Here is a 16168-nt window from a genome sequence, read left to right as displayed (position 1 = left end):
TTTGTCCATTATTCTGATCTGATACCTGTCCATCAGCAGTCTCCCACGCTACCATAAAACCATGAGTTCACTTTCTAGACTACATCATAGATTCCTCACTACTTACTGGCTCATTACTCAGGAACACAGTCTACCAAATTATTTCAGCTTAAAACTGATTTTTCAACCTACACTTCTCAGCTGGAATGTTGCACTTGTTTGTAACAGGCAAAATGTCAGACACCACAGAGATTTGATTTGGATTTGCTCTGAAGACTTCAAAACCCACCTCCTTGTGGTGTCCCTTCCTCTTCCCGTTTTCATAACTTCAGGTCATGATAGACCCCTATTTGTTTCCTTTTCTGCTCCTCGATTTCCACAATCTCATCACAAGTCTGACATCTATTGTAGAGATACTCTTGTGGAGTTCCCTTCAATTCCTGCTGCAAGCTCAGGTCTCTAAGTCCTGATTCCTTTGATACTGATCCTCTGAGGGATTTTTGGCAATAACAATTCTTCTTGCCAGTTTCTTAATTTTTAAAAGGAATATAAAAATAACTGTTTACCAAAAAAGAAAAAAAAAAGAAACAAAAAAAACCCCACCAAAAACCAGTTGTTTTGTGCTCAGAAGATGAATAATACTTTGAGTGAAATATAAGCCCAGCTCGGAAGGGCAGCAGAAAGGCCAGATACTACTTAATTCCTACATTGGCCCTATAATTATTTTGACCTCGTTTATCATCTGTGAGGTGTTCAAACAGATGTTCTTCAGCACCTCAGCAGACCAACCACATACCAGAAAAGATCATGGTACAGACAACATCAAATACATTGTCTAAAACCTGGGGGAAAAAAAAAAAAGTGTTGAATTCAGCAGTAAAAAGCTGAAGGTACACACTGGAAAAACTTGGGAGGACTGTGACTGATAAGGGATCAAACAGTTTATGATAGTAAATAGGCCACTGCGCTGTCCTCTACAACTCAAAAGTGGATGGGAGAAATGTCACAGAAAGATAGGTTTGTCTGTTTCTAATGCATGCAGAAATTTGTGCTTTGGATTTGTTTTTTGTTTCTTTGTTCATTTGTTTTTGTTTGTTTGTTTTTTTGTTTTTAAAATAAACCCAAGGGAACAGAAACTTTTCTACCTGAGAAGATAAAAAGAAAAGTGGATCTTCAAAGCCCCCAGCACTTAGGTGGATTACATTGCTTAAAAATAAGCAGTCACTGCCCAGAAAATGTCTTTTCCAAAATTCTTCCTGTCATACTGTGCTACTACTATAAATTTCCAGCCAGATGAATTTTACCAAACTTACGTCCAACTATGGACCAGGAACCATGGTGATCAGTTCACCATCTTTTAATGTTATTTAGATGTGTCTTTAACTGTAAAGAGTTCCATATGCCTTTGAAAACACAATTTAGTAAGTTTTATTTTTGTGTATGCCTTTACTCAGTATCTCCACAATTCCTAGTATTTTTGGATGTGTTATGGAAACTTGCTTCTACCTAAATTTGCTGTCTAGAATCCTTACCTTGCCCACATCCTTGCTATATTTTCAGACTACATGGTTTTTACTCCATCATGAATTACATTCTTGTTTTACTTTATCACCATCTTTCCTGTGTTCGACACAGCTGGATTTTCTTTTTCTTTTTTCACTCATATGCAGAACACCACGAATAGGAATTTTCTTCATTTTCTTCAAAGATAACAGACATGTCCAACATGTCTTCTGCTCTCTTACTCCATCTAGTTTTGTCGATGTTTTCTATTTGCCCTAACTCACTTGTTTTGGATGTCCTGGTATATTTTGTCTTCAGCCTGTTTGCTTTCCAGTTTGAGAGCTTCCTGGCAGACAAGGGCTGTAAATTTGCCTTGTAGAGCATTGAGGCAAACATCACTTAATGAGTAAGATACCTGGTTGCTCAGGAGGAAATGTGTTTTACACCATGCTATGAGACACACTCTGCCCTACAAACTCCACAGCTCACATCAAAGGAGAGAATCTGAACATTACTTTGAACTCTTTGGACAAGAAATTACCTATCTACCTATGTAACTTTGATAGTATTTGATGCATCTGTCAGTGTCCAATATCCATCATTTTTAAAGGAAGATATGATAGGCAACTGCAGCTCTACCTCGCATAACAAGACTTTGCAGTTTACCATTTTTTATCAAGAGTTTATCATTTGCATGTTTTCTGAGCTTATTCATAGTGTGTTACTGAATCCATTGGCAAAATACAGACTCTGTGTGCTCATCTTCTGTATGTGCAAAAGGATTTGTTTAGCATTAGACAAACATTCTCAGCATTGTACATGTCTGTTTCTTTTGGTGGTAAGAAAAGGCTAAAGTAAAATCCAGACTAAATTACCACAATTCTCAAACCCCAATTTATCTTCAACTGTCCTATAAGTATGAGATCTTCCCACAGGCACTTTTTCTTACCCATTTAGGAGGCTGCCATCCTGAAGCCGAAATAACTTATAATTTGTTAGAGTTTGGGTTTGGGTTTTTTTGTTTGTTTTGGTTTGGTTTGGGGTTTTTTTGTTTGTTTGGGATTTTGGGGGGTTTTTTTGTGTGTTGGGTTTGGTTTTTTTTTTCATCTATCCAGAATTTGCTAGTAAGTACTCCCTTTTATTTAGCTTTACTGAAGTTGGGCTTTCCAACTGAATTTTCAGTGGTATGTTTCAGATGCCTCTGGAGACAATGGACCTATGGATGGAGAAAAAACAGAGCACAGAGAATTTGCTCCTGGACCAAGAGCTCCAGGAGAGTTGTTCCTCCTCATTTCAGAAAACAATGCAGGCACCGTAGCAGGAAATACAACTGCAAAAAGGACACATGATACAGGCTGAAGAGACTTCTTTTCCCAACTTTCATCCACTAAAATAGCTCTTGCCTTACAAATCAATTTGCCAGACATGAAATACTGTCATAATAAAAGAAGTCAAATTTTTCTAACCAACTCTTTACAAACTTAGTAACCAGAAGCTCTGTGCACAAATTCTCCCTGCAGTGTTAAAAAAACGTGTGTCTTGGGGTGGGTGGGGGTAAAGTCATAGGAGAAGAGGGGAAATGATGGAGGGAATGGGAAGATGGGCTAAAGAGAACACAAGGGATCATCTAGTTCACCATGCTTCCACAAGGCAGCACCTGTTATCCTTCTCTTTCGTAATGCATTTGACTAATGACTCCACTTCATTCAGACTTTTCTTGTAAATCAGATCTTCAAGACCTCTGCTTATCGTCATCGTACGCTGCCTCTTTCTTGCTGTACAGTGGCCAAATCGGGCTGTCACACTCCAGACTACCAACACACAACGAAGCAGGGAGTGTCTGCCAACAGCATTTGCGTTCACTGTACAGATGTGCATCTAAACCAAACTACTGACAGAGGGAGAAACTCATGCCCTGCTCCTAAATGGCTAAAGCTCATTTCCCAGAGATATACAATATCCCTTTAATCATCTGAACTAGGAAGCCTTTTCTAACAAGAGACTGGATAGCGCAAAATAAAAAGCTTTCTTAGTTGCATCACAGAAAAATGCAAATAATAAATGTTTAGAATGTATTCGCTCTTCAGTGTCTCTAGTAGTTGAATCAGCACTGATCAGAAATAATCTCAATTCTGAAGCATTTGATTAGCGAAGAAAACAGAAATGGTCTTAGGAAAACAGGTGAGGAGGGGATATATTCATCTTCAGTGCCAGTGCCACAGCTGATAACCCTGCACAAGAAACAGAAGGCACAGTGCCCACATTTCCAGCTGAGAGCAGATATTCCTTCATAAGAAATTTAAAAAGCAATGCTATGATCACTTTGAATGACAACCCTATTAAGAGCTGTGTCTTTAAGCCTTCCTTAAACGATGCTGAAATATTTCAATAGGATGATATTAGGCAACAGCAAGATACCAAGGGATTTCAGCCCAGTTAGCGGAGGGCTGATGCTGGGAGAAGACAAGTCACTAGGGTCACGCAGCTGGACAGTAGGACATGGGCCTTCCCCATGGAGACCACCTCTGGTTTCCCCAGGACTCCTGCTAGTCACGCTGCCGTAGGTAACGCTGCTTTGGCTACAGACATGCACAGCACAGGCTTCCCAGCTGCTGGGGAGGGGAGAAGAAATCTCAGGGCATCAGCCGATTGCACAGCCGTGTTCCAGCTTCTTTGCAGCATAACAACCTCTGTGCAGGTCTCGTATAAGGTATATCTGTAACACTGTGACACATACTGACCTTGAGTAAATCCCTAAGCATGCAACTTTTGGTGGTTTCAGTGGTCTTATTTGCTTGAGTAAATGAGGCTTTTCCACAGCCAAAACATTTCAACTAGATTTTTCATATATTTCTGCTATATCATCTACTTCATTGTCTCTAGGAAGGAACAAGACAACTCATGGCTTAAATCGATACTTTGTTAATGGTTCACATTGTAGAAAACCACAAGCACAAAGATTAAAGAAGTACAAAATACATGATGTGTCTGTCACATGATGCAGTTAGCAGGACATATTTTAGGCAATTTTCCCTCAGGAAAGACTGGTTCGTTAAAAGGAAAGTTATTTTCAAGGAAATGTGTCGATTCATTTACCATTTAAAAAAGCAGAAAGTGTTTTGAAATTGCTCAAATATTCCATTTGGTATTTTCAAGATGAATAAGTTCTGGTTTAAAGTGCAAAATTACTTTCTTTTTTATCTTCTTCCCCCAAAGACTAATATAGATATGCAGAAAACCAAACTAAAATGAAATATTTCAAAATTACTGATATTACATATTTAAGTTGATCTTATTCACCTTCACCCGACCTTTATTTATAAAATAGTTGATATTTTATCTTTTTTTAGTATTTCAGAGAAGAAAAAGTTCTGAAACTTCAAAAAATTCTTGACACAAGATAATTACTTATGATCCATCTTCCAGTTCTATAAAGTCATTTCATGAGAATTTTTGAATAATGTTTTTTTAGAAATGTTTTGGATGTCTCTTTCTTTCTCCTCCCTGATTTTTTTTTCATCATTAGGGATATATTTTTTTAAAATGGTCTTACTATTAAAGGGTCATCCTTTTTCTGTCACTTAGTCTTCACAAGGCCTTACTCAGTGATTTCTAACATTATAGACTATTTCCTTCTAGCAACTGATGTGAAGCCACAGACGGACATCTTTAAATTAAGGTGAAGAACAGGTATTTGGAAGACTTAAGAAATGCTGGTAATGATCTTGATTTACAAGAAAGTGTCAAAATCAACAACTCAAGGCCCAAGGCAAAAAAATGTTCTAAATAGAGATAAAATGCAATATAAAGCGGAAGTTTTCAACATTTTTTCTAGGTGAAATAGGGTGCATCGCACTCGTTGAAGTCTGGAATACTACCAAATGCAAGGATATAGATGTTCAGAAAAGGATGTCCTTGCAAAGTGGGCAATAAATAGCAGCAACGGTATCATAGATATTATACATTAACAGTTTCTCCACTCACAGTCATCAACTCACTGGCCTCTTACAAATTTGTACTCAGTGTGTGGTAGATGTTTATACTACAGAAGAGCATTGCCTCAGCTGCTCTAAGTACACTGGACGGGTTTGTTGCACTTGAGGGGAGATACATCTTTGGTGGGTTGTCTTCTGCATCTATCAGTCAAGGTAAGATCTTTACTGTCCAAAAAGCTGCCTTCTTCTTGCCTCTCGATCCACAGCCCCAAAAGACTTTTTGACATCTCCCCCAGTCAGGTCAGTGTTTTACTTCTCAAATAATAACAATATGATTAATCAACAAGGACTCAAAATTCTGCAGTTATCAAGGATGTAAAACTCCAACATTTAAATAATCTATTTTTTCAGTAAGCTACTTATTTTGGCTAACCCATCTGAGCGTCTATGAAAATTGACCCTTTACACAAAAAGGTTATGTACAAAACTGAGCTAGGTTGTGGGTCTGGCCTGGGCTGTCTCTGACACGAATAGCCACTTCAGAGAAGTGACCACTAACAAGTCTTAATTGCAACAGACTATAAGTTAGGTGTCTAGGTAGTGTTCATTTTGCACATTTTCACATCTGAATGTCTGTATTTTTGTAGACATTTCTAGGTTTGATGTCCAATGGCATTTTGCCAGGAAAAACAAAACAAAACACCTTATAACAGTTGAGTGCTAAAATCCTACCTTCTGGGCAAACAGTGATTTAAATGTGATTTAATATTAAATGTATGTGCATGTGTTAGTAAATACATACTTGTAAAACAGTCACCGGTAGCACAAATTTGAAGTCTTTACATCAAGGTAGAGCGTGTATAATATAGCCAGTCATTAAAACATTAAAAAAAGGGTCTGCTGTACTAGGAGCCAATATTGCTGAAATCAGCATTTTCACTATGAAGTGAGTAATGTCTTGCTTATCATCTGTTTCAGTGTATCCTCAGGATGCCCCAGGCACATCTAGGGTGCCATGTGCTGATCTGGACCCTCTAATGTTCAAGCCAGAATACTCTCGTTTACCAGCACTAGGACCTTTCCAAGTTATTATGTTATTGCAGAAAAGAAGAGCACATAAGACAGTTTGCTATCTTTACTACCAAGGTTGCATTTTGACTCCCTCACTGAATCCATCAATGCCTTTGTAACAACTCACACTGTTTCATACAGAGAAGTTAATCCAATAATTTACGTATGGACTACATGCTAAGTTTTGTATCAAAAATTATTTTATCTGAGCAGATATTTTTCTAGCTAAATCTTCTGCAAAGTATTCCACACTTTAAAAGAGGGTTTCAATACTGCTTAGTCAAGAAAGAGAGATCTAAATGGAAAAAGCAACTTCTACGTGGAAAAGTCCAACTGAGAAGAAACATCCAGAAATTTGCTCAGTGTCACTATTTCCCTAAAATAAAATATTAAGGATTAGAATCTCACTTGACAAGGAATGCTATGAGTCACATCTGTATAGGTAAAGGAAATATATACAAATGTCAAGCAATATTGCACATAGTATCTTAAAAAAATCTGATTATTTAGCAGCTGGTCAATAATCCAAGACCCTCAGGCTAGTAGGTCCTAGCCTTCATTTTTTTCAAAATTAACTGGAAGACATAGGTATCAGACATTGGTGCAGTGCTGGAAGTGTTGTTAGAAGATGGCAGGCGCAGCATTCTTCCCTTGGATTTATTCCGAGCAGCATCAGTAAATAAAACCTCTGGAGTTGCAAAAACTTTATTGTGAAACAGGAATTTGATTTCAATAACAATATCTCCAGGGGAAATACTAGTCCTAACAAATTAAGTCGATATTAGGAAAAATTGTTTGTCCTAAAAATCTACATTTAGCTAAATCAAAAGATCTGTAATGTCCTCGTAACAATATTTTAAAGTGTAACACCTTCTTTGAATTTTGTTCTAATTTATTTTTTTTCAGATAGTTCAACTAAGGATGCACTATGTAAGCCTATAAGTACAGACTTTCTTCTGTTGTCTGTTCTGTGACAAATTAAAGGTCAATTTTCAGAACACTGTCTTTTTCTTGTTTTCTGACTATTTACACATCTTGAAAATTAGGATAAAGGAGCCGAAATCTAATGTTTTAGGGTAGTATTTTTTTTTCACTGCACTAAAAACAAACAAATAAATTAAAAAACCCGAACCTGCTGCATCTATCTGGTAGCAAATAGAATCATTAGCAAGGAATCACCTTTCATGTTTGCATGAAATAAATGCTAATTTTTGTCCAGATAGATTTTGCGTATTTGCCATGGCTCAGTTATGAACTACTCCCAGAAAAATCTAAGAACACAATGTGACATAAAAATCTACTGTCTGTTGTCTAAAGACACCTCAGTTTTACAGTGGGGGTGTTGATGCCTCAAACTTTTTTATTACCTGAAAACACATCAACAGCTTCATAACGATGAATGCAACACAATTCAGTTTGTATTTGCAAAATTCATTTTTGGAAATGGCAGATGTGTGCCAGCACATCTGGAAACCACTTTTAATTATACTTTCCTCAAGTGGGAAAGCAGTAGCTTGTACCCATTGTGAAGCTTTTATATCTGACCACACAAATGCTAGCAACCACCTGTGCTTTACACTGATTTTCATTATAGAGTATATCACATTACTCCCCTATTATTCCAGAATGACATTTGAAGCTGTTGTGTGACTAAGCTGCAGCAAGTGTGGTCTTGAAAAGGCCTCTACTCTACAAAAATGTAATAAACTTGATTGCAGCTAGGGTACTTACCACTGAGGATATCACAATATGCATGCTCCTAAACTTGGCTTCTCTTGCTCTGAAAGTCATAAAAGATATACATTAGCATTCACGATTACCTGTCTGGGAATTGGAATTTAGCAAACTAATGTATGCCCCCAAATGAGATACCTTGTAAGTATGTGGAACTCCTTTCCAATATTTGTTTCTTTCCTACTATTAATACAGGACTATTATAGTCAAATACTCTGCTTCTTCAGCCATGCTCTAAGATTACAAAATGCAATTTCAACTGTGATCTGTCAGCCTAACAGTATTTCAGTTCTGTCATAAATATTTTCATAGGTTGCAAACACTGTGAGTTACATGACTAGGTTGAGTTTTTTGAACTTAACCTTGCTCCTCTGCTCCCCTCTGTCCCACCCAAATGTAACAGCTTTGTACAGCACTGTTTTTCATTTCTGACCAAAAAAAAAAAAGTTTCAGACGTCTTTGGAATCTTTTTCTTCTTTACTACACTCTTTCAACATTTTGGAAGAGTATAATATTGACACGCAAAATTTTGTACATCATAGTGGAAGGGAAAGGTTGAGCATTTGTAACGTTCAGCCGGTGGGAGACCTGGCGTGCCCTGGGACAGAGTTGGCAGAAGTGAGCACCACGACGTGTAACTTCGCAAAATGTAAAGTACACAATTTTACAGAGTATATTTTAGGACAATTTGCTATGCTGGCCTGCACAATGTGCAGGTAACAAAAAAAACTCCGGACAACACTTTACCATGATTTAATCTGCTTATCAGTTACCATGCTTGAAAGAAAAGCCTTTATGCATCTAAAAAAACATTCACCTGTCTCATATTTTCTGCCTTTAATTCAGGACTTAAGTTTTGCGGTAATTCATGAAGCCACAGAGGATCCCTCATGGGGCTGAGCCCTCTCCCCGTGCCCTGCCCACACAACTTCACTGCCTGCTGCCAAGGGCTCTGGGGCCGCAGCTGCAAGAAACTCATCCTGCTTTGAGAACGGCTCAAAGCAGAGACCTCAGCCCGGGATCCCGAGGCAGCCGCTCCGCTCCCTTTCCACCAGGCAGAACAACAACCGGTCTGTACGGTGTTCAGGGCCTTGGCTTCGCTCCTGCCCTCCCGCGCTCCCCCCGCTGCGACGTGGAGCCGCAGCGTCCCAGCGCCGCTGCCCCGCACCACCCAGGAGAGCTGCTGCCCCTGCGGCAGGCAGGGCTCCCCGGGTCAGCACAGACGGAGCAGCGAGATTTGCTTTAATGCACCTTTTTATTTTTGTCATCTCATGGCCTCCCATGCGACACCTGGTAAGCATTTAAACGTCCGCCCAACTCTTATGCGTTAAAATAATGTAGGGAGTGTTCACTGGGCCCTACATAAAACTTTTGCAAAAATGTTCGTAATATTTTTAAAGATCTAACGTGTTAACAGTCCATATCCCTGCTGCTGTAAAAGCACAAACTGAATTCACATTGCAAATACATTTACTATCCGTGCAAAGAAGTAACGATATTCCTCCCCCTATTCTATAATCTGTGGTAACAATTTTAGATTGCTAGAAAAAAAAATGTTAATTTCTGTAAACTGTTTAAGCCTCAAAGAAAAAAAGGATCCTGGTCTACTTTAAAACACAGGCACACTCTGAATACAACTTGTTAAAGGTTTTCCAACTAAATACACTTACAGGGTAAACAAAAACTGAAGCACTCAACAGTACTCTAAGAAAGATAAAAATAGGCGCTTTTTTGTTTGAAGATGAAGGTATCCTGAAATCAACCTTACTGAAAGAAAATGATGTCTAATTATCAAAATAATAGACCTAGAATCTAAATTCAGTACATCTTGAACATACGCTAAGGCAGCATTTAAATAGGGATATACTAGAGGATGAGTAGATGCACTTTCTGAACTCTGCTTGAAATGGTGATACGAATTGATATAATCAAGGTCAGCCACAAGAGTCATTTTTAGAAGGGGAGAAGGATGAGGGAAAAGACTGCGAATGTGCAAAATAAGCACTCAGACGTCTTGCTTCTTTACAACGCAAGGGAGGTATGTCCAAGCCTTTTACTTGGTAAACCTCCCTCTTCGAGGAGTGCCAATGAAGACAACAAAGCTGCTCAAGAAAGATGGCAATGCCAGTCACGCTAGTGCCATCAGGAACTAAGAGGGATGAGGCGGCTTTTGGCATCCCGGAGCAGCCAGGTCACAGGGTTCTGGATCCAAAGAGCTGCGAAGTCTCTGCTGATTGCAGTAGGCCCTGGATCAGTTCTTTCCCTTATACATCTTTAACTATCCCACTCGTAACGCTGTCATCGTGAGCTTAAGGATGTGACTGGGAAGGAGAGCAGAAACGTCTTTGAAGTCCTGAAATATATCCAAGATCCTGGATACCTGCCATTTTAAAACACTGAGCTGAACACACTCGGCCTTAGCAGTGGGTTAAGGGTCGGGAAGCACGGAACAAACAAACAGAGAAAAAAACCCCACCATGGCCACATCCTCCCTGCCTGACTCCTTCTGATTCTGATTTTGGGTGCACTGGAGCCGTACCCCCATAACTGGGCACGCAGGCAGACCGCACGCCCGCAGCCACGCCGGAGCCTGCCTATTGCGCCACTGTCCCCAAGACTCACTGCAAACCAGCCTCAGGAGCTGGGGCTGGGGGCTACATATGTCTGCAGAAGGGGAAACACCTGGACTTAGGGACAGGGTGCCGGGGAGGTGGAGAAAGCAGAGGAGTTACCCCTGGGGGCAGGGTACCGCCAACAGGAACGCCACAGCCGTTTTCCCCAAAGCAGGGTTGATGTCGTGCCTGTTCTCTCCTAAAGCGAACTGACCGAAATACTAAAAAGTCTTTGCAATCCTATTGGTCCTGCCAAGGGAGCTTGACTGGCAGGACAATGCATCTTTGTTCTCAGTTAAAAACATTATTTGGGCGCAGTAATTATTTAAAAGCCAAGAGGAATATGATTTTGTGATTATAACCATAATTTGTCAATTGTAGCAAATCTTTTAAACTATCAATGTTTGGTAAAGAAAAAAGAGAGAGGGAGTAATAACAAACACTACTATGACTACACATAGCCTTCATCCAGCCAGTGCAATTTTACTTGTATTCTGAAATCACTGTAGCATAATCACAAACCAAAATCATATTTGTAGCAAAACACCACATAGGACATGCTGATATGAGGGGATTTCATTAGCACATTGCAGTACTGGATACTGCAAGTCATCTGCCTGCTACGTTCTCCTTTTCCTAAGAACATAGAGCAATCGTGGCTATTCTAATACAGAAAAATGGGAAGCAGAACAAGAAAGAAATGGAGAGACTTTGTGTTAAATTGGATTTTTTGTCTCCTCCTGTAGTTTTTATCACCCAGATGACAAAACATTATCATTAGCAGTTTATACCAAAAGTTAACATTTGCCCATCGTTTTCGGTTTTCTCTAAACCACAAAGGTTGGAGCCTGTTAGGCACTCCCCTTATCTTACTCTGTTACTTTAGAATCTAAGAGTGCACTGTGCACATTAATCTTTCATGGCAGAGTTCACTGAAGTTCTGCCAAAATTCAATAATTATGCTCCATCCAATGCAGCAATTTATTTATCTCATTGTTGGAATCTAGAACATATAGAACAAAGTGCTTAGTTTATATGAATGAAATGCTTGCTAAAAAAAGCCCCCACAAGACAAAACAAAACAGCCCTGTTTCATGTCTAAAGTTTTAAAACATGCAGTAGAATCTATTGAAGAATAAAGCTTTTTTTACAAGACCTCATGTTTTCTTGATAAACAGAAAGTGTTCTACAGTATGTTTAGGTTTTTATTTTTCATATAAGTGAAAGTATTTTACAAATACATTTTGAACTTTTATTCAAATGTATAACAATATGTAGCACTTACACTGCATTACTAAGACATGAAATATTAATGTCTAATGGTAATTAAAAATGCCAACTATAAAGCAAGAATTTGTATTTTGAATGGAGAATAAATTGGTTTATTGCACTGAAATGCGTAACTGGGAGTTCAACGATTCTATGAAGCGAAATCTAAGATACAAAATTACAAAAAAGTTAAGCTTTATAATTGCACTTTTTCATTATATGTTTGCAAACAAAAAGAAAACATAAAGCCCTCCAAGTAGGAAGGTTAGAGACATGTTATTCCCGAGGGCTGTTGAAAATAAAAATGGCATAATGGAGAATACTTAATATCCTTCACCTTTTGCAGGTTCAGGAAAAGTAACTAGACAGTTATTTATTAACCTAAGTATAAAGAAGAAACATTAATCTACCAGTTTGGGATTTAAAAGCAGAATGCATTATCTATACATTTTAAACTTAATACTTATGAATACGGAATGCTAATTTATCTGATGGAAACATGACTTCTTTGTATGTTCACACAGACAATACATTTCTTGATGAAGGAAAACGTTACTTTTGTGTCTGCAATCAAAAGCCAAACTTATAATATTTTAAGTTTTTAAGCAAAACTCTCTTTTACTTCATATAGTAGATTTTACACTTCAGGCATGCTATCTGAACAAATTTTACTCTGGATTTAGAAACTGCTCACAAAGTTTTTGGAGCATAACTTGCTGTGATTTATAACACAACCCTTCACCAACCAAAACAGAAATGAAAACGTCTAGAAGTAGTGCACTAGCATGTGTTCATTATTTCACAGTAAAACCTTCTAGGTAAAACCAGGACTATCACAGCAAAACATTTTAAAGTTAGTTTTGCATTAACTAGATGTGTATATGCATATTTTAAACTAACTGTACCTAGTTCAGTAGCTCAGGAGAAATTATTTCCATGCATGAGCAAATAAATTCCACAACGATTTGCAAAAATTCTACTATGCCATTTATTTTTGCACCCAGTTATAGTAGTTTCCTGGCAATGCTTTACATTAAAAGAGGATCCAACTGTGATGTATTTTTCCCTGTTGTAAAACTTTTTAAAAAACCAAGAAAAATACAATTAAGTCCTATCCATTTTATTTTACTAATGTTCTCAATTTTTTTCAACATGTTAATCTTGTCTGCTTTCTTTCATTGTAAATGCAACGTGTTATAGTTAGACTCATAGGAGAATTTCAAGTATTGTAGCTTAGTCTCCTGCAATGTAACAATGAACAAACTCTCCCAGGCAAGCTATATTAAAGTACTGGTTCTGAAGAGTCTAAAAAGCTCGAGTTTTTTCCCCATCTAGCTATGTCTTGCATTATGTAATAAAAGAAACACACACACCCCCACATACAAACACCTTACAGCAAATGTATGGTTTAATAGAAGAAAGACAATACCTGAAAAGCTCATTTTAACAGCAGGAACTACTGCGAAAGGGATCAAGGCTGGGGGGAAGGGGGCAGGGGAAGGTGCGAAAAGGCTGTTCCACATCGATATTGCTGCTGAAGTATGATATTGCTTATAAGTAAACAACACATGCAGGAAGAAACCAGCAGCTCCTTGGCTATAGCCACACAAGTGCTGTTATGTAAAATAAAAATACCTAACAAAAATGCTGCCCAACGCATTTTGCCTTTACATTGAACGCACACGGAAAAGCCACTGGGGTAGAGTATACAGAGCATGTAATAGGAGGTCCTTAATTTCCAATTGCTGGGTTGCTTTGTTAAATACAGATTAAATTCACAAAACGTTCAAGTGTACAATAATAATGTATTCACTTACAGTGCCAGACTTGTTTATATAATATCAGCGAGGAATAATCACCCATTTATTGCACTGATGATCTCCAGAAGTTTCAAAACTCTGAGCACACTTGAAACATGAACTTTCGCAGCTCCTTATTAATGTTTAGACTAACTCCCTTTCCCCCTTTTTAACAACAAAGGACAACCCAGCTCCTGCTCCTCGTCTCACAGATCAGACCCGTACCCAGTTTTCAAGGACTCGGGATAAATCCAAAGGCACATTCAGAGATTTTCCTTGCAAATTTCCTTCCAATGGATCTAGACGTGTATTTTTTGAATAGCTGTATCAAAAAGCTTCACTCACACAATTCAAACAAAGAAACTTCTCGAAAATGTTATTACTTACTGTTCACTGACCATAACTTACTGAGATTAAAAATTTAAAGATTCATCTGCTTTACATCCACAAGTGTTTTAAGCAACCCCTAATACTGTATCCTGCTTAAATGTGACGATTAGGGCTGCTTTGGCATGTTGAAAAATATAAAGGTACCAACGATTCTCATTATGCCTTAGCTTCTTGTAGCATGGTTTTCGGAGGTGCATAAGCTGTGGAAATTTAGAACGATAATAGCAACAATTTGGTACACAAGGAAAGAACAGACTCCCTCTCCCCCACACCCCCCCAAATGCTTCAGATATACTGTATAAAGTCATTTTGACATGCCTACACAACTGGTTGTGGCAGCTTTCAGACATGATTCCTAATCACAAAAAAATGCTTCAGGTTCTTTTAGAGAAAGCTTGCCGTTGGGAAGTTGATTTTGGCCAAGTGCCAAAATCATGTGCAAAAGGGGCCCTCATTACCAATTCATGGCAGCCTTCAGCGCTGACAAAAAAATGTGACCCAACAGGCTAAAGCAACAACTAAAATTAAAAAGTATGAGACAAAGACAACTTACTTAATATTCCTTCCATCGCCACATTAAACTTTTCCGTAATTAAACCCTTGTTAGTTCAAAGCAGTTTTCAACTACTCTTAAATGATTGCCCAGGCAGATCTGTAACAGTTGAAAGTTTTCCCTGTAAATTCTCCCCAGCCACGCCACTTTTAACAGCAATTTGGGTCCAACAGCAAAACTTTCTGCCGTGTGCCTCTGCAAGAAACCCCTCTCCAAAAAGAAGCGAGGCGCCCGCGCGTATTTCAACGAAAACTAAGCCGAGCTTTACAAGATTCTGCAAGCGTTAAAGGCAGAGGAGGAGTGAGGAGGGGGGAGGAGAGAAAGAGCTCGATACGCAGGAGCAGCTATTTCCTAAACTTTCTACAAAGCTTATCAAAACGGGCATGCAAACATTAAGCAATCGCAATTAACAGCGCTCGCTGCACCACTATCCCATAAAAGCAAATTTGATACATGGCCTTACCTAGATGTCGTCTGGCTTTTCTGTGGATCAAAAAGTTTCCTGCCTAAGCACAGAGATATTCTTTCACAAACCATAAAGGCCCCTTTTATTAATCCAGCACTGTAACAGCCTGCTTTCTACACCACGTTGAGCGCGGGATGCGTCAGCTTTCGAGCGAAAAAACCCAGCCTTAATACACAATTAGTGGCAGATTGTATAATAGTGGATTTATCTTAAAGAGTGAAAAGGCATTTTTTAAAAAGCAAAGAGGGTGCGGTCAGATGTTAGGCTATCCCTGAGAAAAGGGGCCTAGGCTGCACTAGTACCTAAATACTAGCAGAAGCTTACTGGGAAGGGAGCCAATGGAATGACTTTGTTTGACCCAGCTGCCAATCTCTCCTGAAGCACTGCGCCAGACTAAACACTGACACTATTTTAACTCAAATCAGGCTACAGCAGCTGTTTGCTTTCCGGCTCTCAGCTATGCACCATGGCCGTGATGACTCTGCACAGCACATATGATAGAGCCGGGGCACTTCTGCTAAAATACATTCTGTGTTTGGACCGGTGGTATAGAAGTGGGGGCCGGGGGGGGTGCTGTTTTGGGGGTTTCTTTCTTCCTTTTTTCCTCCCTTTTTCTTTTTTCTCCCTCCTTTCGTTCTTTCTCTTTCTTTCTCTCCTCTCTTTCTCCCTTTCTCCCTTTCCCCCTTTCTCCCTTTCACATCCCTGCCTCCATTCTCCCCAAAGTGAAATAAAAAATGATATTTGAGGCTCGTAGGAAATTCAGCATTGCCAGTCAGGTGAAAGGAGAAAAGTTACTGCTTGGGACTGACAAGAACCAGAACACCTTGTAAAGGTGGGCATGCGCATGCACTACTCCA

At 38.9% G+C, this 16168-nt stretch overlaps 1 long non-coding RNA gene across 1 annotated transcript in view; it reads right to left on the bottom strand.

The window, feature by feature from the left end:
* Positions 1-15576, bottom strand: part of LOC135998463 (uncharacterized) — a 104047-nt gene extending 88471 nt beyond the window's left edge. Inside the window, exons 1-2 of the long non-coding RNA XR_010607535.1 lie at positions 15309-15576; positions 8220-8268 (exon numbers count right to left, since the gene is read on the bottom strand). This is a non-coding gene — a long non-coding RNA (uncharacterized LOC135998463). The remainder of the gene's footprint in view (positions 1-8219; positions 8269-15308) is intronic.
* Positions 15577-16168: the final 592 nt, after the last annotated feature.

Source organism: Caloenas nicobarica, chromosome 1 (genome assembly GCF_036013445.1).
Source record: "Caloenas nicobarica isolate bCalNic1 chromosome 1, bCalNic1.hap1, whole genome shotgun sequence".
NCBI lineage: Eukaryota > Metazoa > Chordata > Aves > Columbiformes > Columbidae > Caloenas > Caloenas nicobarica.
This window is presented reverse-complemented; position numbering and strand designations above follow the sequence as displayed.